Source organism: Lepisosteus platostomus, chromosome 15 (assembly GCF_059453375.1).
Source record: "Lepisosteus platostomus isolate fLepPlt1 chromosome 15, fLepPlt1.hap1, whole genome shotgun sequence".
Classification (NCBI taxonomy): domain Eukaryota; kingdom Metazoa; phylum Chordata; class Actinopteri; order Semionotiformes; family Lepisosteidae; genus Lepisosteus; species Lepisosteus platostomus.
The window spans coordinates 2,241,526-2,263,888 of NC_142625.1; the positions used below are offsets into that span (position 1 = coordinate 2,241,526).

At 48.8% G+C, this 22,363-nt stretch overlaps 3 non-coding genes and 1 pseudogene across 3 annotated transcripts; all 4 read left to right on the forward strand.

Moving 5' to 3' along the window:
• Positions 1 to 5,442: 5,442 nt before the first annotated feature.
• On the forward strand, positions 5,443 to 5,638 carry LOC148647637 (U2 spliceosomal RNA). Its single transcript, XR_015927027.1, has one exon. It is a non-coding gene; the product is annotated as a U2 spliceosomal RNA (small nuclear RNA).
• Positions 5,639 to 12,968: 7,330 nt separating this feature from the next.
• On the forward strand, positions 12,969 to 13,153 carry LOC148647638 (U2 spliceosomal RNA). The gene has a single exon (XR_015927089.1). It is a non-coding gene; the product is annotated as a U2 spliceosomal RNA (small nuclear RNA).
• Positions 13,154 to 15,820: 2,667 nt separating this feature from the next.
• On the forward strand, positions 15,821 to 16,001 carry LOC148647639 (U2 spliceosomal RNA; annotated as a pseudogene).
• A 3,970-nt stretch (positions 16,002 to 19,971) lies between these two features.
• LOC148647640 (U2 spliceosomal RNA) lies at positions 19,972 to 20,153 on the forward strand. The gene has a single exon (XR_015927166.1). It is a non-coding gene; the product is annotated as a U2 spliceosomal RNA (small nuclear RNA).
• Positions 20,154 to 22,363: the final 2,210 nt, after the last annotated feature.

Sequence of the window (22,363 nt, forward strand, 5' to 3'; positions counted from 1 at the left end):
CGGAATTAAAAACTACACATCCCAGTTACCATGGTGGTGCTTGTGATCATTGCATTTAGTGTGCAGTGCCACCTGGATGATGCGACGGCAGGCATATTGCGCCAGTACACTCCCCACACACCAGCTGTTAGTGGGGAGGAGAACAGGGTGATCATTGCATTTAACCAACGAAACAGGGCGAAAAATCAGTCACATGACTTTGGGGCAGAGTTTCGAAAGCTTAACCTATCAGCAACAAAGCGAAATTTACACGATAGGCTACCTCAAACTGTCAGTTACACGACTGTGTATGTCGCTTAAGCCACTCCTATTTGGCATTTTAGTTATGGAGGCGAGAAGACGCCCCCCCCCTCTCTGGGTGTCTGATTTGCCACCATCTTTAACTGTTCGGTGTCCGAATCGGAGTAGCTACGCGTACGAAATAAAGTTAATCCCAACTACAAAACATATATTTTTGTGGTAAGAGGGTTCAAAACATCAGTATTTACTGCTATTAATTACTGTACGATTTATAGTTGAAATCTGAGCCTAGATATAAAGTTAGATATAAAGTTAAAATCTCGACAAAGCAATGTAGGAAATACAGAGAAAATAAATCCTTTCTGACATCTAAAATCAGTTTCGATCAAGGTCTCTAAAACGAACAAGAAAAAGAAGATTTTCGGAGGGCAATTACGCTGTGTTTATATGGAATAAGTGATTTATGAGCAATCTAATTTCTTGTTCGTTTAAAACAGTGAAATGTCAGCTGCAAAAGATCGCACCAGAAACAGCACTCTCTCTGCCTGTCATAGACGTTCAGGAAAGGCTTAATTAAGTCATGTCAAGTACAATAATTCGGTGATCAATAATAACAGTTGTAGGACAAGAAACAAAAGATAGTGAAAACTTAAGGCTAAAACTCAAATTCATTCTACAAATTAATGCAAATGAAAATTTAGGACGTTAAAGTGCACAAAAATGCACATGGGCAAAAAGTTTTAGAAATGGAGCAGGTGTTACTTGAAATAAACAAACAGAAAAAAAGCCATGACTATAGTGCAGAAGAGGGATGCAGGAACACTTGCTTAGATATACAAAAAAATCACAAAAAGGTGTATGTTACAAAAGAACATGCAAACATGTTCATCATGTACATGAACATGTACATCAATTTCCCTTCGCGATCAATAAAGTCTTATCTATAAACATGAAACAGAGTGAGGAATCAGAAAATTATCATGCATAAAAAACAGCAATTCTGTCAGTGAGCCCTAAATGAATTAATAGCAACCATAGTTTCATGGAGGGCTTCTCAGATAGTTGGGCATTCAGGTAGATTGGCAGGTGAAAGGATTTGTAAACATATTATGTTAAAGCAAGTCAGTTTTTTCTGCAACACATAAAATACATTTTTCCAAGAAAGTTTAGCCTTTGTCACTAATGAAACCACTAAATAAAGACATAAATATAGAAATCTTAAGATTTTTTTTATTTAATGTTGGTAGCAGGATGAACTGTCAGGTTGAGCTAAGTGTATATTTTGTTGCAGAGTTGCTGCAAGATGTTAACAGTGAAAAAAGGTATTTAGAAATGAGTTATTTCAAGAAGAAAATTTTCAGAATAATTGCAAATCTAGCAGGATAGAGAAAGCACAGAAAACAGGCAGTTAGACTGATCAGATTAGTATGAAAAGTCATTTAGCAAAGGGAATGAGAAGAGTGACAAACTAGTATACTTTAGATAATTTTTTCTGAACCAGGGAAAATCTGATCATGTTTCCCTATAACAATAATAAAAAACATTATTTTATATATCACCTTTAAAAGTGGCATCTCAAAGCAATACAGTAGATGTAAAAACAGATAAAAGGACCACAGATTACAAAGTAAATACATATAAGAAAGACAAGCAGTTAGAGGTGCTACCAAAATTAGAAAATGAAGCAGATACAGACACTAAGTCTTCTGAAAAGAAAGGTTCTGAGGTTAGATTTAAATGCACTCAGGGTACGTGACTGATATCACTGGGAATAAAAATTGAGAGCTCTGGGGTGCATCTAGAGAAGACCCTGTCACCCACAGAATGTAGATGTTCTTGAGGACAGCCAGAAGACCAGAGTCAGACGGACAAAGGTGGGGAGTAGACAGATAATAAGCCATATACTGTAGGTACTGAATGAGGATAAGGATTTTGAAGTTGACTCGAAATCTAATAGGTAACCAGTGCAAGGACTTGAAAACAGGTGTAATGCATCCCTGATAGGATTCTTGCTGTCATATTCTGAACATATTGAAGATTGCTCAATATGTGTGGATTTAATTTCCCCAGTGAACAGGATGTGCATTTATTAATTCTAGAAAAAAAAGCCTTTCTTGATTTCTCTAGTTCTTAGTTTCTCTAGTTCCCTTTAAATAAACTATTATTCCACAATGCAGAGTATTACATGGCCAGTATTTACACATGATATTTGTGATTTCAAGAAATTAACACAAGCAGCTTTTGGAGATTTAAGTGTTGGCTGAGTTATTGCAGGATAAAAGACTAGAGATGTTGGTAAGAAGATAATTTGGGGAAAGCTGAGGAATACACTGATAACAAGAACACTTCCTAATGGGGTTAGGCATACTTTTGATGAAGATGATGAAGTTAACAGACTATATGTTTACATAGATACTGAAATAAGGATTGTATTTTAGATTATGTGTAGTTGCTGGCATTGAACTGTGTGTTGGATGCACATAAATTGAAGGAATGCGCAAACATAGCTGATGCGGATCCACAGAGCCAGCATATTAAGATGTTTATAATTAGAGGCAATTTGTTTAAATAACTAGGTATGGACACTGATGTGCAAGAGAGGTGGAAAGGCTGTTTCCTTAAGCCAGCACTATAAAATATTTTATTCTCAGTGAGATGCTGCCATTTCATAGTGGGTTTCTAACACTGTGTTTAGTTCCATCCACACAGTGCCTTTACTTCCATCCATTTCTAATCTCTTTATCCAGTACAGAGGATTTGGAGCCTATCCCAGTAAGCAACGGACACAAGGCAGAATACACCCTGGACATAGCACCAGTACATCACAGGACAGACAGACACAAACACACACACACCAGGGCCAGTTTTCCCATAAACCAATTAACTTACCAGTATGTTTTGGAGTGCGAGAGGGAGTCATATCACACATATGGAGAAAAACCATGTAACCCAGAGAGAACATGTAAACCCCACACACACAGGATGGCAGGAATTGAACCTAGGACCCCAGTGCTGCAAGATAGCAATGCTAACCACTTCGCCACCATTATAAATGGATGGATATTTTAGTTATCTTTCTAGTTCACAGGTTTGCATGCATAATTTAATTTTGAAAGCCACTGAGACATCAGGTACTACTGTTGTATTTATGAAAAAGAAACAAAACAAAAAACATACTAACAACTGTGCCATCCTACTCCTTAGTTAATACGTTTTATTATTCATAAACAGTTAACATTGTTAGCAAAATATTTTGAATTATATTTAACCCTATTTTTTCTTTAGTTTTGTATTTAACGTATTATATGATAGTCAGACTTAATGTATATTTGAACAATGAAAATATATTTTTACATGATGTGGGGGAAAGTGCAACAACTTATTACAGTGCTAAATTTAATATTATTGATTGCTAATAGTTTATGCTAACACCTAACTTTCTTAATTAGATGTATTTAAAACAGTGAACTAAGTGTAACATACTATTCAGAAATACAATCGAAAATTGTTTTGTGGTGTTTGTATGGATGAAACGTTTCTAAAATGTATAACGTAACAAAATGAAAGACGATTAAAATCTGTAATCTTTCCACTTGTAATGTCATTAGACAGAACAACACATTTCTGGTTTGACTAAGGATGGTATCAAAAAGTAGTCTAAGTGGTGAGAAAGCTGTGCTTAATGATAATTAAGTGACTTAAAAGTAAAAAGAGATGCTTCATATTGCTTGATTAATTTTAAAAACTAAGTTATAAATGCAGACGCGATCGCTGCCATAAGCGCTCCAGGCAGCAGAACGTTCGTTCTGTACTGCTGAGCTCCGCGCCTCCTCCCTCTCTCGGTGCCGCGCCCCTCTCTGACGGAGCGCAGTGTGCGGTACGCTATTTTCAGAGCCTCTGATTGGGGAAAAAAAGACCTGCTGATGAGTTTCACACAACAGGAAGAGAAAAGAATGGGATCAACATAAAGCATTACTGCTTACTGGGTTTTTGAGGGGGGGGGGAGGTGTCTTTCGCTGGAAATCTCACCTGCTTCTACTTTACGAGTACAACCCCCTCTCTGCCGGAGTGCTGGCTGTGACGAATTAAACCGGTTTCACAGGTATTTTCAAAGTAGGAAGTACAGTGTTAACTGGTAGCTGGGCTCCTCAATGGAATCACTTTAACATGCTAATGCGTTGGTTTAACAGTCCGGGAGTGGCAAGCTTCCAATGTCAACTCGACTCGATTGGAAGACAATGAACGTATTTTAGCCCTAAATGAATTAATAGTTTAGAATACAGTTAGTCTAAGCTCTATCAGCTTTATTTATGGGTTGCAATTTAGAAAAAGTCAAAAACCGCACTCAAAATGCAATTTAGAGCTTTCTGGCAAGAGGAGACACCCAAATTAACACACTCCATAAGAATCAGCGCTTTTATACAGTATATCGCCTTTAAACACATATATTTAAACACGCGTTTATGATTTAAATCAAAACGCAATTCAAATCACATCTAACACAGTGCCTGAGGCTTTTTACTGCATGTATCGTGTGTGCCGCAACTAGGAGTATACGGCACTCTGCACAGTGTACGAAGTAAATTATTTTCACGGTAATTAATTTATTATATTTACTATATTTATTATACACGTGTAAATTAATTACTGCGAAAATAATTTACTTGGTACACTGTGCAGAGTGCCATATACTCCTTGTTGCGGCACACACAATACATACAGTAAAAAGCCTCAGGCACTGTGTTAGATGTGTTTTCGACGTTATATATGCGTTTATTAATGTCGTCGATTTTACGGTTGAAATTCGACGTTGATTATACGTCGAGGCGACGTATATATACGTATAGCCGTATTTTCTCCGTGAATATACGTATATTCGACGAATCAATGCCCACTGGGTGGGGTCCCTCCTGTCTCTGAACGTGGTGATGAAGGGCATGCCCGGTTCCCGGAAATGGAACGCAGCCTTCCTTTTATGGCTCCTGATCAGCCTGACTAAGCTCCACGTATGTGACGCAAGGGCAGAGCTGGTCAAGCACGGTGTGGAGAGGTCAGTTCCAGCCATCCTGAGGAGAGTCAAGAGGGACGTCTCACGGAAGATCCAGTGGGACGTCCTCCGATGGGGATTTGCTGCTGCACAGGAGAGATGGAAGGACTTGATCACGTGGTGTTAAAGGTGGTGGGTAGAATAAACTTTTAAGCACTGTTTTTTGTAACGTTTTCTAATAAAAACTTAAAAAAAAAATCTGTTCTTATCAGTTTAATATCTGATACGTCCCCCATCGGGGGACCACATATTAAACGGATTTTTGGAACAGGGAGCTGGATCAGGAGCTTGCTCCGTCCTCTCCACGCATCGGCCCGGTATTGCAGCGCCTCCGGGAGCGGTGCACTACCTTCTCTCAGTGGTGAAAAGACAGACGTAGCTAGCAAGTGTAGTGTGCTCTCTGAAGGCACCAGTTCTGTAGGGTTTGGGCATTTACTGGGACAATTATTAATTGTAGCAGTAAATCACAAAATTGATTCTTTTGATGGCTTTAGAATCCAACCATGCGATATAACTCAAACAACGCACACACGCAGGTACTAATACACGAGGATACATTTATTAATACATACAATATGCATATAAATCTAACAGATCTTATCGAGAGGGTTATCAGAATACAAAAGATATATATCCAATCAGTTACGAAGTGTTACACATCTCAAGAGGACATACGTTCAGTATATCATTCATTTAGACCGTTTCATAAATGAACTTGGTTATAACTTCTACATTAGTTACTCAAAACAAGTACATAACTCTTAGGAATTAAATTGATATCAACTGGTTTGGATAACAATTGAATTCCCGAGCAGTAATGCAGTGAAGTTGAATACTCATCCAATCTCTGGGGATTCAGATCTCCTGCGGGCACAAAGAAACAGTTGCAGGCTGTTGCTGTCCAATCTGCGCTCTCTGGCTGCGTGCCAGGCTGTGCTGTGCGGCTTGCGACGGTGTGCTGCAGATGCTCACTGACCGGCTAGTTAGTGTTGGCTTTAACTAGCACAGTTTGTGCACAGGAGAAAAGATGACTGTGGGTCCCAGCAGGTCAGGAAGAGGACCGGTTCGTTCCTGATGAAGAGCTAGTTCTGAATAGTGATTCAGCTGTCCACAGTTCTGACCTGTTCACGAGGCCTGCTGCTGGTGCTAACCTCGGGTGGATCCTCTGGTTACTCTCTGGCAACCTCCGCTCTAGACTCTTAGAACAAAGGAAAGTTCTGGCACTCGGACACACTGGCCATTCCGTGGTTGTCCGGGCTGAGTCTCAGGATGGTCAGGAGGCGCGCTGCGAGAATGTTCTGCCCTTGGGAGCCTTCTGCTCCTGGGCCGTCCTGCCCTGGAATTCTCCTTTGAATTCCCTTTAGAAAAGTCCACAGAATTCTCTCCAGAATCCTACTGAATCTCTCAGGCTCTCTGTGTTGCCTGTTTTTACCTGGAGGAACTTCAGCTCGTTGATTGGCTGAAAGTTCCATGGGCATCAGAGTCCCACGTGGGTTACTCGGCCCTACCAGTCCCTGATTGGTTGATCAAGGTGAGATATGAGTCACTTACTCCTGACACTTAGGAATGCAGTCCAGATGTCCATCTGGCACTCCCTAGACAGATAGGCGCCAATGGATGACCATTGATCATGATAGCCAGGCTTAGCTAAGTGCATCCCCCTTTAGGAGCTGTCCTAGGAAACCTTATCAAAGGAAACCTTAAATCAGCCTGCATGAATAGTTTCTCTGTGGCTGCACCACAGAAATGAACAAAGAAATGGGGCCTCATTTGGGAAGGCTCAGAACACTTAATTATTTCTTATTAATAAGCCTCGCCGCTACACAAGCAAGCGAGGTGGACTGGAGCTCCTTCTTCTTGGGTCTCGTCTCTCGTCCATCTGTGTGTCTCTGTGTCTGTCTCTCTCTCCCCCTCCTCGTCTCCGTCTCCGTTCCCGTGCTCCCTCTGTGCACTTTCCTGCGTCTCGACTCTCTCAGCAAGCAGGCCGGCCCCCTTTTCGGCTCCCGTGCATTTTCCCTCCAAAAAACTTAGTATATCGACCTTTTTTTCTTTTTTTTCGGCAGGCAGGCAGGCAGGCGTGTGTCCCCGTCCCTCCCTCCCGAGAGAGAGCTGCCCCTTGCCTCTGCCCGCAGGTGCTGGCGCTCGGCTTTCGCTTGCAGCTGGTTGAGCACAGCTGCTGCCGGTGGGAGGGGCCTAAGCTAAGGAGGCTGTGCGGCTGGCGCCCCCTGCGTCTGCGGTCGTTGTCGGGCCGTTGACAGAAGATCAAAGAGCAGGGCCCCCGCCCGGGACTGTCAGGAAGGCAGGCAGGAAAGGCAAGAGAGAGTGGGAGCAGAGTCCGGCGGCAGGCCTCTGGCTGCAGGGAGGCTGGCAGCTGCGCGGGTCCCGGGCTCCAGAGGAGTCGGCCTGCGCCACTGTGCGCCAGCGGAACGCACACGCGTCGGTCCGCGCCTTTAGGGGCATCGCTTCTCGACCTTTTGGCTCAGATCTGATAGTACGTGGCTTGACCGCGGCTAGAGGACTGAGTCAGGGGAAGAGAAGACGGCGGAGAAGACGACGACGATGGCGGTGACGGCAAGGAAGGAGAAGAAGAGCCAGCCGGAAGAAGGAGCAAGTCACCGGAGGAGGAGGGAGGCCGGAGATCCTAAGCCACCACAGGTAGTCGCTCTGGGTTGAGCCCAGGTGGCGAAGTGGGGCTTCCGGATGCCAGCGGCGGCAGCGACGGGTGAGTGGACCCGTGACTCGGCGGCTGGGCGTCCCTCTGTCCCGTGAGGGACAGATGCGGCACACAGTGCGCTTTGTAGCGACGACTGAGGAAGACAAAGCTAGTTGGAAGAACAGAGACAAGTTTGAGAAGGATGTTTTGTTTCGTACCCTGGGAATCCGTGTAAAGGACATTACTAGTCTACAAGATTTTCCTGCAAAGGGAATTTTTGACTTGACAATGGAGTCAGACAAACTTTGCGAGACTGTGGCAGAAGATCCAATTTGGGAAAAATTATGCCCCGCTGAACAGTTTCTTCACAGAGCCCCTCTTTGTGAGAGAGCTACGGTCCCTCACCACTCACATGTTTAATACTCTGCTGCCAGAACGTGACGTGGTGATGTTCCTATCAAGGTTTGTGGACATACAAGGTGCTGGAAGCAAGGAGATAGATTCGGTGAAAGTTTGGACTGGGAGGAGGAGGTATATGGTTAGGCTCCGACCGAAGCCGTCGGGGGAGGAGGGCGTTCTGCACTCTCCAGCCTACTTTTCAATTGGACCTAACAGGAGTTTACTTGTTTTACCCAGGTCAACCCCTGACCTGTAAAAAGTGCGTACAGTTTGGGCATATTGCGGCAAACTGTCCAGGGGGAGTTTGCAGGAGGTGCGGTGCAGCGGGACACGAGGCCAAGGCCTGCGGACAGATTCTGACCTGTGATCTGTGCAGGTCGATGGACCATGTGTACCGCTCGTGCCCCAGAAAGCAGAAGAGTTTTGCTGCAATTGTGAAGGGCACTTCTGAGGGCCCAAAACGGGACGCACCGGGCCCATCTGAAGGTCCAGTAATGTTTTTCGGGACCAAGGTGACATCTAAAAAGGGTGATAAGGGTGAGCCAGAGCAAGAAGGAGAGGGGTCGGGCGGGACGGATACTGCTCAACCTGAATCCAGGTCCTGGGCCGATATGGTTCCAGAGGGGGGGCTCGAGTCCCCAAGCTGGTCCCCTGTATTGAGCAGGTCCGCAAAGAGGAAGGGAGGGGGGGGTCGAAGAGTCCTACCTTTCGCCGTGCTAGGTTAAGCACTTTGAACCATTTTCAGGGGCTGCCTGTAGAAACTCTAGGCAGTGATTCGGAGGGGGCGGAGGAAGAGGGTAGCAAAGAGGTGGTTGCAACAGATGACCCCTTTGTGTTAGCAGGAGAATGAAAGGAAGGTGCTGGAAGGCCGGCGGGGCGGAAAAGCAAAAAGGCAGTTGGGAGGTTGACAGCCAGAGGAAGGGGCCCCGAGGGGGTGCTTGAGGTGGGGAGTGGTGAACCACCTGCAACATCTGTCTCTCCTGAGGGACCGGAGGAGATGGTGGTCAGAGAGGAACCCATTCCCCCAGGACAAGGTGAGCCGCCGGCTGCTAGCGAGGAAAGTGAAGCAGAGCCAGGGAGTACAGCAGAGATAGTTAAATCTGCTCACCTGCAAGTTCCAAGGATCCTGTGAGTGAGTTATTTTCCTCGGGGGAGGGGAGCCTGCAGCAGTCTGGGGAGGAAGAGAGTGACTTGACATCTGGGGAGATGGAAAACTCCGATGTGAGTCAGGAAGGCGAGGTAAGGGTTCAAACTCCTCATGACCCGACATGAACCGCGTCATTTGTTCGGTAAACGTCCGGGGGTTGAGGAGCCCCGTGAAGCGGACTGGTGTCTTCGAAGACCTCGCGAGACACCAGTTCGGCTTTTGTTTCCTTCAAGAGGTCCATTTAGGATCTCAGGAGGATATTTCCGAGTTTAGAAAAGAATGGCGGAAAGGTCAGTCTTGGTGGAGCATAGGGGGAGTGCACTCATCAGGTGTGGGGATTTTGTGTGGGATATCAAATTTTGTGTGTGGTGAGGTTTTGTTGGTTGTTCCGGGGCGATTGTTGATGGTTGACGGGGTGTGGGATTTTTTAAAGGTGTGTCTAATTGCAGTGTATTGGCCTGCGGAAAGACGCCTAGAAGCAGATTTTGTTAAACAAATTGAGCCACTACTCTTCACAAACAGAGTAGTGTTTATGGGCGGGGATTTTAATATTGACGTCAGTGACACAAACAGGGCAGGGGCGCGAGTCCTAAGGGAATTGGTGGACCACTTCAAGTTGCAGGACGGGTTTAGCAACTCTGGCCCAACCTCCAAATATTACACCTGGAGCAACGGCAAGGATCGCTTTAGGAGGCTGGATTACATCTTCACCACCCTGAGGGGATTGTCACAGGCTGAACAGGTAATTCCGGTGTGGTTTTCCAACCATATGATGTTGTCTGTCAGCATGACCTCTGTTAACTCCGGGCCCAGATCTAGCTTCTGGAGACTAAATACAAAAGTGTTGTCGGAGGCTGACTACAGAAGTCGGATCACGGTATTATTAGAGAATTTTCTCAATAAAAGGTGGAGGTTTTCATCTGCAGTAGGTTGGTGGGAGGCTTGTAAAAGAGCCGTGTCTAAAGAGTCAATAAAATATTGTCGTCACAGGAAAGATCGAGAAAGGAGAGAGGTGGAGCGGCTGCAAAGTGAACTGCAGAGTCTCTACGAAGCCTTCAATCGGGGTAGGTCCTTTGATGCTGTGAAAGCTGCAGAACTTAGACTCAGAATGAAGGAGGTCTGGCAAGCAAAGGCTAGAGACTTCCTTTTCAGAGTTAAGGGTGATCTACAGGAAAAGAATGAAAAGTGCTCTGCACTTTTCTTCGGTTCGGTACGCTCCAAACAAGCTCGGACACTTATTAAGTGCTTAAGGCAGAAAGATGGCTCCGTTATTACTGACCCGTCTGACATGGTGATGTGTGCCTCAGAATTTTATAGAGAGCTGTTCACTGAAAAATCGGTGGACACAGCTTTGTGGGACGAGTTGCTGTCAGGGGTCGAAGGAAAGACAGAGAATATGGATGAGCTGGATGGTGCCTTGTCGGGTGAGGAGCTAAAAGCAGCAATGGCTGGGTTACGGAAAGGCACGGCTCCGGGCATTGACGGTCTGCCTATTGATTTTTACTCTGTTTTCTGGGTCCACTTGCAGCCTATGCTCCTTGCAGTTTTTAATGAGATCTTGGAGTCAGGGGAGCTGGCCGGGACTATGAAGACGGGGATCCTGACCCTGGTCTATAAGAAAGGGAATAAAGAAGACCTGGAGAACTGGAGGTAGATTCAATTGCTCTGCACTGAATATAAGATCTTGGCCAGAGTGCTGAGCAGGCGGCTGAGGAAGGTGATGCCAGGCTTGGTCTGTAGGGAGCAGACATGTAGTGTTGAGGGGAGGAAACTAGCCTGGAATCTCCAGTTAGTAAGGGACACTATTCAATGGGTAGAGGAGAGGGGTCTAGAGTTGATGCTTGTCAATTTAGATCAAAGCAAAGCTTTTGACAGGGTCCATCACTCCTTTTTGTGGGAGGTCCTAAAGAGGCTAGGGCTTAGCAGGACCTTTATTCAATGGATTAAAATCCTGTATAACGGGGTCGTTTCCCGGGTCTGCGTAAATGGTAGGCTGGGGACGGGGTTTGTGGTGAGTTGTGGTGTGAGGCAGGGGTGCCCCCTGCCCCTTTACTATATGTTCTATACTTGGAGCCTTTCTGCACCGGATCCGGAGCGACCCCGCGGTGGAAGGAGTGGTTGTTCCAGGTAGCGGGGGGGCGCAAGCAAAAGTCACAGCTTACGCAGACGACGTAACGTTGCTCCTCTCTTCGGACAGGAGTCTCCTACAGGTTCTGGGGATAGCGGACAAAATGGCGGCGGGAACAGGTGCACTACTAAATAAAAGTAAGTGCAATGTCAAGTTTTTTGGCAGATGGAAAGACAGACGGGACGTGGTCGGAGGCCTCACTTTGGAATCTGGCCCCATTAAGATTCTAGGAGTCAATTTCCTGTCCAGTGGTTCTGCCACAATAAATTGGGAAACTAAGATAGCAAAAGTCAAACAAAAACTGGGATTGTGGCAGAGTAGACACTTGACGTATATAGGAAACGTTTTAGTGGTGAAAGTTGATGTCTTGCCGTTGCTCCTCCATCTGGCATGGGTGTTTCCGCTTCCTCCTAGATTTTGTAAAGAGCTAGTGAGGACAATCTTCCGTTTCATTTGGGGCGGAGGTTATGAATATATTCGGAGAGTGGATATGTACAGGCCGGTGGAAGAGGGGGGACAGGCGGTGCCTGATCTGCCCGCAAAATTGGACTCCCTCTTCGTCTCAGGGCTGTGCAGGCTTTTGCACGAGAGTCCGGACCACTTGTGCGTTCATTTTGCACACCTGTGGTTTTCACCCGTAGTGAAGCACTTGGTGGTCTGGACAAACGCGACTCCAAAAGCAGAGAAACTGCTGTGGTGGTACAGGCATGCAGTGCAGTGGCTAAAGAAGGGTTGGTGTCTCTAAACCACAAAGCTTTGTATCAGCTAGCAACACCTAGAGAAGAACCAGCTGTAGTGGGTATTACGGAGGAAGAGTGGAGACAGAACCAACCTGTAGGGTTGGAAAATAAATTTAAGGACCTGAACTGGTTAATTTTGTGGAAGAGGCTCCCAGTGAGGGACACGTTACACTGCCATAGTTTGTCAAGACAGGACAAATGTCCTCATTCCGAATGTGGCGAGGTTGAAACTATTCAACATGTGTTTTGGAATTGTGGTTTTGCACGGAGGGTCTGGGACTTGTGTGGGGGGGTCTTATCCCGGGTGAAACCGGACTTTACTGCATCCAGCCAAGTGATACTGCGTGGGATCCCAAGGCCACGAAGATGGGGACAGAGTTTTCTGTTGTGGTTTTTAATCAGCTTGGTAAAGTATCATCTCTGGGCCTCCCGCAAGGACCTCACGGAACATGGAGTAAGCGGACCGCCATCTACTGTCATATATAAAGTAAAACATGACATCCTGCAGAGTTAAATGGGACGTCCTGAGGTGGGGTTTCGCCGCTGCTAAAGAGAGATGGAAGGGGTTATTTTCGCTGACGTGATACTACACTGGTGCAGATGATGGTTGCTGTTTTGTGTTTTGTAAATTTATAATAAAAAAAAATCTGTTCTTATCAGTTTAATATCTGATACGTCCCCCATCGGGGGACCACATATTAAATGGATTTTTGAAACAGGGAGCTGGATCAGGAGCTTGCTCCGTCCTCTCCACGCATCGGCCCGTTATTGCAGTGCCTCCGGGAGCGGTGCACCACCTTCCCATGCTCCCTCTGTGTACTTTCCTGCGTCTCGACTCTCTCGGCAAGCAGGCCGGCCCCCTTTTCGGCTTCCGTGCGTTTTCTCTCCAAAAAACTTAGTTTTTTCAGCCTTTTTCCAGGGAGGCTTGTGTGTGTGTGTCCGTGTGTGTGTCCGTGTGTGTGTCCGTGTGTGTGTCCGTGTGTGTGTGTGTGTGTGTCCGTCCCCGTCCCCGTCCCCGCAGGCGGGCCCATTTCGACAGCCGGGCATTTTCCCTCCAAAAGTCTATCCACCTTTTTCTTTCTTTTTTTTCGGCAGGCAGGCATATGTTCGTGCGCGCACGTGTCCCCGTCCCTCCCGAGAGAGAGCTGCCCCTTGCCTCTGCCCACAGGCGCTGGCGGTCCGCTTTCGCTTGCAGCTGGTTGGGCACAGCTGCTGCCGGTGGGAGGGGCCTAAGCTAAGGAGGCCGGGCGGCTGGCACCCCCTGCGGCGGCGATCGTTGTCGGGCCGTTGACAGAAGATCAAAGAGCAGGGCCCCTACCCGGGACTGGCAGGAAGGCAGGCAGGCAGGCAAGAGAGAGGGGGAGCAGAGTCTGGCGGCAGGCCTCTGGCTGCAGGGAGGCCGGCAGCTGCACGGGTCCTGGGCTCCAGAGGAGTCAGCCTGCGCCACTGTGGGTCAGCGGAACGCCCGCGCATCGGACTGCGCTTTTAGGGACATCGCTTCTCGGCATTTTGGCCTAAGATCTTGCAGTGTGTGGCCTGACCACAGCTGCAAGACTTTTGTCAGAGGACGAGAAGGGCGATGGAGGAGCAGCTGGAGAGCGGAGAGGAGTGCGGCTATACCCCCTTTTTTTCGAGGATTGGAGAACGTCGGTCAGGAGAGGATTTTGACCGCAGTTGGTGGCGGAGCGGTTTCCGGTGGCTGGAGCGGAGGGAGCGAAAGGAGCAGAGATCAGCGGCGGGCCCCCAAAAGACAGCGGGTGAAAAGCGAGGAACTTGCCATTGCGGAAGGTAAGAAGGTAAGAAGCCTAAAATAAAAGAAGGGGCACCAGCAGGAGAGGACAGTGGAGGCAGCGATCCCGACGAGATCCCCCATTCGGAAGATCCAAGGCCAGAATCGGAAGATCAAGCTGACCTTGAGGGGACAGAAGGTTCTCTGCCACCAGGACAGCAGGTGAGGCCATCTCAGTCGTATGTTATGGTTTCTGTATTAAACAGGCCTGGGGAAGACGAGAGCCCAGACACGGCAGGAAGATTGGAAGAAGAGATGGAGCAGGAGGACGGGGCTGGGGCCGCCTACCAAGGGCTGGAGGCGCCTGATAGTCCTGGGTATGGCTTTGGGTCCATCAGCCCCTCGTCGTCTGAGTCGGATGGAATGGACAGTGAGAGCTCTGTTGGCCCGCCATGACACTTACCATCGCAACCATTAATGTACGTGGGCTGAAGAATAGAGAAAAGAGGTTGGCTGTCTTTTCTGAGATAGCTGAAAGAAAGACAGATATCTGTTTTCTCCAAGAGGTACACTTGGCAGGGAATAGGGATGTGGACCTATTTCAGAAAGAATGGAAAAAAGGAAGATCATGGTGGAGTGTAGGAGGGGTCCATTCATCAGGGATAGGTGTCCTTTGTGGCTCCCCTGAGTTTGTTGTGAGTGATACCAGAATAATTGTCCCTGGCAGACTTTTGGTGGTGGATGGCAGATGGAGAGACATGGCTTTGAGACTGGTGAGTGTGTATGTGCCTGCAGATAGAAGGCTGCAGAGCGACTTTTTGAAAGATCTAGAGCCTGTTCTTTATACGAACAGAGGTTTGATAGTGGGAGGCGATTTTAATATTGATTTGGTGGACGCACAGGGTGGTGGGGTCAGTTCACTTTTACAAATCACTAGGGGGTTTAAATTAAAAGATGGGTTTCATGGATTTAAACACTACACATGGGATAATCGAGGGTGCAGAGGCGTCTGGATTACATTTTTCATGGTTTAAGGTTGAGAGATTCAGAATAGAACTGTAACACCTACATGGTTTTCGGACCATGCGTTGCTGGTACTGACCTTCAAAGTTAAAGAAAATGGCTTTAAAGCTGGTTTTTGGAAACTTAACAAAACGGTTTTAGCCTGTTTTGCTGAGGGTTTTTAAGGAGATTTTAGAACTGGGCGAGCTGAGCCCCTCAATGAAGACGGGCATATTGACCCTGATTTATAAGAAGAAGGACGATAAGGCCCATTTTGATAATTGGAGACCCCTACAGTTATCGTGCACAGATTACAAGATCCTTGCTAGAGTTTTGAGCAGGAGACTGAGGAACATCATGGCGTACCTGGTGCGGGAGTGTGCACGTTGGGTGTCTTCATTTTTCACGATAGAAAGGTTAGATTATTCAATGGTGCTAAAAGGGGTGAAGGGTATTAGGAAACAGAATGAGAGGTTTCTGGTGTGGCTGCTGATTAGTTTAGTAAAAGTGTATGTGTGGCAAGATAGGAATGAATTGGTGAAGCATGGTGTGCATGGATCAGTGGGTACTGTGGTGTGGAGGGTGAGGAATGATATAGGGAATAGAGTGAAATGGGATGTGTGAAAAAGATGGGATTTGCCACGGCGAAAGAGCGATGGAAAGATCTGTTTGTGTTAGGGAACTTAGTTAGGTGTAGGGCTGTGAGAGTGTGGTGTGATTGAGTTCTGATTATTGATTAGTTTTATATAAAATTAAAAAAAAATCTGTTCTTATCAGTTTAATATCTGATACGTCCCCCATCGGGGGAGCACATATTAAACGGATTTTTGGAACAGGGAGCTGGATCAGGAGCTTGCTCCGTTCTCTCCACGCATCGGCCCGTTATTGCAGCGCCTCCGGGAGCGGTGCACCACCTTCTCTCAGCGATGAAAAGACAGACGTAGCTAGCGAGCAAGCAAGCGAGGTGGACTGGAGCTCCTTCTTCTCCGGTATCGTCTCTCGTCCATCTGTGTGTCTCTGTGTCTGTCTCTCTCTCCCCCTCCCCGTCTCCGTCTCCGTTCCCATGCTCCCTCTGTGCACTTTCCTGCGTCTCGACTCTCTCAGCAAGCAGGCCGGCCCCCTTTTCGGCTCCCGTGCGTTTTCCCTCCAAAAAACTTAGTTTTTTCAGCCTTTTTCCAGGGAGGCAGGCTTGGCTTGTGTGTGTGTGTGTGTGTGTGTGTGTGTGTGTGTGTGTGTGTGTGTGTGTGTGTGTGTGTGTGTGTCCGTCCCCGTCCTTGCAGGCGGGCCCCTTTCGACAGCCGGGCGTTTTCCCTCCAAAAGTCTATCCACCTTTTCTTTCTTTTTTTTCGGCAGGCAGGCGTGTGTGCGTGTGCGTGCGCGCGCGTGTGTCCCCGTCCCTCCCGAGAGAGAGCTGCCCCTTGCCTCTGCCCGCAGGTGCTGGCGCTCGGCTTTCGCTTGCAGCTGGTTGGGCACAGCTGCTGCCGGTGGGAGGGGCCTAAGCTAAGGAGGCCGGGCGGCTGGCGCCCCCTGCGGCGGCGATCGTTGTCGGGCCGTTGACAGAAGACCAAAGAGCAGGGCCCCCGCCCAGGACTGCCAGGAAGGCAGGCAGGCAGGCAAGAGAGAGGGGGAGCAGAGTCTGGCGGCAGGCCTCTGGCTGCAGGGAGGCCGGCAGCTGCGCGGGTCCCGGGCTCCAGAGGAGTCGGCCTGCGCCACTGTGCGCCAGCGGAACGCTCGCGCGTCGGTCCGGGCCTTTGTGGGCATCGTTTCTCGGCCTTTTGGCCAAGATCTGACGGTACGTGGCTTTACCGCAGCCTGACGTCTTGTCAAGAGTATGAGAAGGGCGGTGACGGAGCAGCGGACGGCTGTGAGAGAGACAACCTGGAGGGAAGGAGATGCTACCGGTGAAGGAGGAGTCCAGTCAATTGGAGGAACATCTGTGGGGAACACCGTTGAGCCACCACTGAAATCGCTCTAGGTTGAGCCCAGGGGGTGAAGGTGGGGCTCCCAGATGACTTCAGCAACCGGAAGGATGGCGTCGGGGATGGCGGCCAGACCTTCATTGTCCCGCGAGGGACAAATGAAGGACATGGTGCGTTTTGTCCTGAAAGAGGAAGGAGATAGAGAAGGTTGGATGGTCAGGAGTGTCTTCGAGAAAGCCATTTTGTTCAAGATCTTGGGCGTCAAGAAGGAAAATGTTTTATGCCTGCAGGACTTTTACTGGAAGGGCACGTATGATATTACTCTGCATTCTGGTAACCTTTTTGACAAGTTTTGGGCCAAGACTCAAAGTTTAAAAGATCAGGTGCCTCTTGATAAGTTTCATATTGAACCGCTGTTTGCAAGAGAATTACGCACTCTGACTGTGCATATGTACAACCCTCGTGTGCTAGAGGAGGACATTATTACCTTTTTGAGGCGGTTTGTTGACATGCAGGGGGCAGGCAGGAAGATAATTGACGCCGAAGGGTTCTGGACAGGGAAAAGATCGTATGCATTTCTCTTGAGGTCAAATCCCGGGGCAGAAGGGGGGCATCCGCCCGCCTTCTTCTCCATCGGGGCAAACCGCGGCTAGATGTATTAGCCCGGTCAACCATTAATATGCCAAAACTGTGGCGGGCATGGACATGTTCAGTCCGAATGCAGGGAAGTAGCCTGTAGGAGGTGCGGGAAGCTCGGCCACCTAGCGAAGGATTGTAATAGCGCCCTAATGTGTAATCTTTTCGGGGCTACAGGGCACGTATTTAAAGACTGTGCAAAAAGAGCCAGAAGCTTTGCAGATATTGTCAGAGAAAAAAACTTACCTGCCAAGGATACAGGTGATGGTGTGGCAGACGTCTGGCGGCGGCCCATGGCATCCTGGGTGGCCGAAGAACCTGTGAGAGGAGGAAAGACGGCTAGATCATCTGGAGACACAGCGATCGGAGAGGGACAGACATCTTTACCAGCAGAGGCGGAACCCGGACTTCCGGAAAGGAACAGCTGGGTGACTGAGGTGGAAAGAGCCGACCCTGGCGAGTGGTCGACAGTGGGGTCTTGGAGAAAGCGGGGGGGAGGTGCAGGGAAAGGTCTGGGGAGGAGAGGGTACCCTTTGAGACAGACAAATCGATACAATGCTCTGTTGTCCTCCGATGAGGAGGAGGGACCCAGTGTAACTATGGGGAAAGGGTTAGAGGAATCTGTTACCTCGAGTAAGGAGGATGAAGGTGAGGATGGCTTGAATGACAAGGAGAGTGAATGTGAGAGTGTTTGTGGTTCAAGAGTTGATGTGGGGGGGATAGCTGGGCCCAGTAAGGTGGAGACAGGGATCATAAAGTCTACTGACCCTAGGAGGAGGAAAAAAAAGAAAGGTCTCAAAGGTCAAGCTTTTATGAATCTGCAGGGGAAGTTGCAAAATGGGTAAGAGACAGCTCCAATGACGAGTTAGATTTTCATGAGGAGAAGAGAAGCAAGGAAGGGATTTCCACGTTGTTTGAGCTGGGACCATACCTTCAGAGCTTCGTAGAGCACGAAATCCCGCCTGTAACCCAGGAGAAGAAGGAGAAAGAGGGGGAGAAAGAGGTGGAGGAGTTAGGTAAAAAGCAGGAGGGGCCCGGAGAGGGGGAAGTTGAAGAAAAGGGCGAGGAGGAGAGGTCGGAAGAATCTTCCGGCCAGATAGTCGAGGAAACAAGCATGGAGACACGTTCTCCAGGGAATTGTCAATCCCTTCCTTTATGATCACAAGCCCAGTCAGCTCCGTTGGGGGTTTTACTCCAGAGCCCTTGGCAGGTATAGAAGGGAACAGTGATTTAGATAATTTACTTAGCCCTAATGGATAGTCTATCCATCGGTACTATTAACGTGAGGGGACTTAGGAATTGTAGAAAAAGAGTTGCAGTCTTTTTGAAGGGCTTGAGGGCAGATTTTTATTTCTTACAGGAAGTCCACGTCAAGGGTGAGGGGGACCGCAGACGTCTCTCCAAAAGGGTGGACATGCACAGGAAAATAGAGGAGGGAGAGCGGGATGTACCCAACATCCCCTTTAAATTAGATGTCATCTTTGTTTCCTGTTTGTGTAAAGTTTTAAAAGCAGACGTGATGCACAAGAGTCAATATTTTTTCAGGTTATGGTTTAGTTGGACCATGCCACGACTAAGACCGATAAGTAACTCAGGTCCCAAAGCTGATGTAACCCCTTGGTATTATAAACATGCAGGGAAGTGGTTGAAAAATCACCCAGAGGGAAAAAATGAGACCGTATGTGTACAGCAAAAGGCCCTTTATAACCTGGTCAATGAGCAACCAGGTACTGCCTTAATAGGGAAGAAGAAAGAGCATTGGCTAAGGGTCCAGCCAAAAGAACTGGACGGTAGTTACAAAGACTTGAATTGGTTGTGTGTGTGGAATCGCCTCCCGGTAAGGGAGGTGATGTTTAGACATAAACTTACTAAAACCAAACATTGTCTATATTCAGATTGTGAGGAAACCGAAGCGATAAAACATGTGTTCTGGGAATGTGCAACAGCGAAACGCGTATGGGATAAATGTCAACAATTTTTTATGTGTATACAGCCAGGTTTTTTATTAACCAGTGAGAAAGTTATGTCAGCGTGGAAGGGTACAGAACAAAAAGGAACAGCAGACTGGGTGTTATGGCTGGTAATAAGCATTATTAAACAATTGTTGTGGTCTGCAAGATGTGCCCAAATCAATGACGATACGAGAAAGAGAGATCGAATTATATTTTGGGGAATTTGTAGTGAATTAAAGGCTCGGATTAAAAGAGACATTTTGAGATGGAAGTTCCACGCAGCAAAAGACAAATGGAAGGGTTTGATTTCTTTATTTTCTGACTTGGAGGTACACTGGTTGTTTTTTCTGGTGTTTCATGTATTGATTCCCGTACTTGAATTTGTTTTGTATTTTCATAAAAAACAAAAAAATCTGTTCTTATCAGTTTAATATCTGATACGTCCCCCATCGGGGGACCACATATTAAACGGATTTTTGGAACAGGGAGCTGGATCAGGAGCTTGCTCCGTCCTCTCCACGCATCGGCCCGGTATTGCAGCGCCTCAGCGGTGAAAAGATAGACGTAGCTAGCTACCTAGCGAGCAAGCAAGCGAAGTGGACTGGAGCTCCTTCTTCTCGGGTCTCGTCTCTCGTCCATCTGTGTGCCTCTGTGTCTGTCTCTCTCTCGCCCTCTCCGTTCCCGTGCTCCCTCTGTGCGCTTTCCCGCGTCTCGACTCTCTCGGCAAGCAGGCCGGCCCCCTTTTCGGCTCCCGTGCGTTTTCCCTCCAAGAAACTTAGTATATCCACCTTTTCTTTCTTTTTTTTCGGCAGGCAAGCGTGTGTGTGTGTGCGCGCGCGCGCCCGTGTCCCCGTCCCTCCCTCCCGAGAGAGAGCTGCCCCTTGCCTCTGCCCGCAGGTGCTGGCCATCGGCTTTCGCTTGCAGCTGGTTGGGCACAGCTGCTGCCGGTGGGAGGGGCCTAAGCTAAGGAGGCTGTGCGGCTGGCGCCCCCTGCGGCTGCGGTCGTTGTCGGGCCGTTGACAGAAGATCAAAGAGCAGGGCCCCCGCCCGGGACTGTCAGGAAGGCAGGCAGGCAGGAAGGCAGGCAGGCAGGCAAGAGAGAGGGGGAGCAGAGTCCGGTCGGCAGGCCTCTAGCTGCAGGGAGGCCGGCAGCTGCATGGGTCGGGTGCTCCAGAGGAGTTGGCCTGCGCCACTGTGCGCCAGCGGAACGCCTGCGCGTCGGTCCGCGCCTTTGGGGGCATCACTTCTCGGCCTTTTGCCTAAGGTCGAGGAAAGAGGAGGGACAAGGAACACCGCCTATTTGAATTACGGAAGGATTTCTCGGATTTTGGACCCCGGACCGGATTTGGACTGCCTTTGGATTGTGGACTGCATTTTTCGTTTGTTTTGTTTCACTAGGGGTGAGTAGGCTGCTTCGGCAGCCAAAAGGCTGCTTTCCACGATGGCTGCGGACCCCGGGATGGCGAGGAGGGCTGGTGGGGATCCCAACCTGAAGTGGACCATCCGCTTCTATTGGAGAGCGGAGACGGAGATGCCCGGGAGAGATGCTTTTGAAATGGAGGCACTTTTCCGGGATCTGGGAATTGATGTGGCGGAGATCAAATGTCTGCAGGGGAACCGGGTACAGCGTTTCATGGACGTCACCTTCGAGAATGCCAGCATTCACCGGTGCACAGTGGAGAAAGTACAGCACGCTCAACAAGAAGGGAAGCTTGGCGAGTACGAATGTACAGGGCTGCAAGGCGACAACAAGCGGTGGGTGGTAGTCCATATGTTCGACCCGTTCATCCCCGATGCCGACATCACCACCTTTTTGCGTCGGTATGTGGAGGTGTTGAGCGGGCCTTCGACAATTCTGGACCGGAAGACTGTATGGACGGGGAGGCGGCGATATGAAGTCGAGCTGCGAAAGGAGCCCAGGTCCGAGGATGGCTTTGCCCACCCACCGGCCACCTTTGCAATCGGTTCAGGTAGGGGGTATCTTTTCTATTGGAACCAGCCGGAATTTTGCCGGGAGTACGGGCACCGTGAAGGGGCATGTCAGGCGACGGAGTGCGGGAAGTGTCGCAGCCGGCAGCACCCAACACAGAGGTGCCCGACGAAGGAGTGCTCTCTTTGTGGTGCTACCGCAGAGATGCCAGCTACAACAGAGCCATGTACGAAGGGGCAGCTCTGGCAGGAGAAGAACAGGTGGAAGATGACCCAAAGGAAGAGGGAGATATTTCTGGGGGGAAAGCAAGGAAAGGCGGAAGGCAACAGCTGGAGGACGGACAGGGAAAGACAGGAGGACCGGAGGAGACAGACGTGCAGCCGGGAACATCACGGGAGGCAGGAGGTGGCAGACCAAGTTGGGCGGACGTGGTAAAGGCCCCGAGGGCGGTTGAAACATCGGTGGTGATGGCACCAATAGAGGAGGAGAGGATGACGGTCCCGGCGCCCTCGGGGATGAAGAAACACAAGCGGCAGCGGGATAGGAAGACGAAGAAGAAGATACAGGAGAAGAAGAAAAAGACGGCTGAAGGAGAAGAGCTGGGAGATCATCAGGAAGAGACACCAGAACCCGAGAGGATGGAGGATGGAGGATGGAGCACCAGTCGGATACGAGCGACTCAGAACCCGAGAGTGTCTTGGAATCTCTTCCCCCTGGAGAAGGGGATGGACCTGGCCGGGCTGCCTTCTCAGTGCCGTTGGCCGCACTGGAAGGTGACAGCCCGTACACTGGCGGTGCGCCCGACACGCCCACTCCCATGCAGGAGTCGGATGCGAGCCCC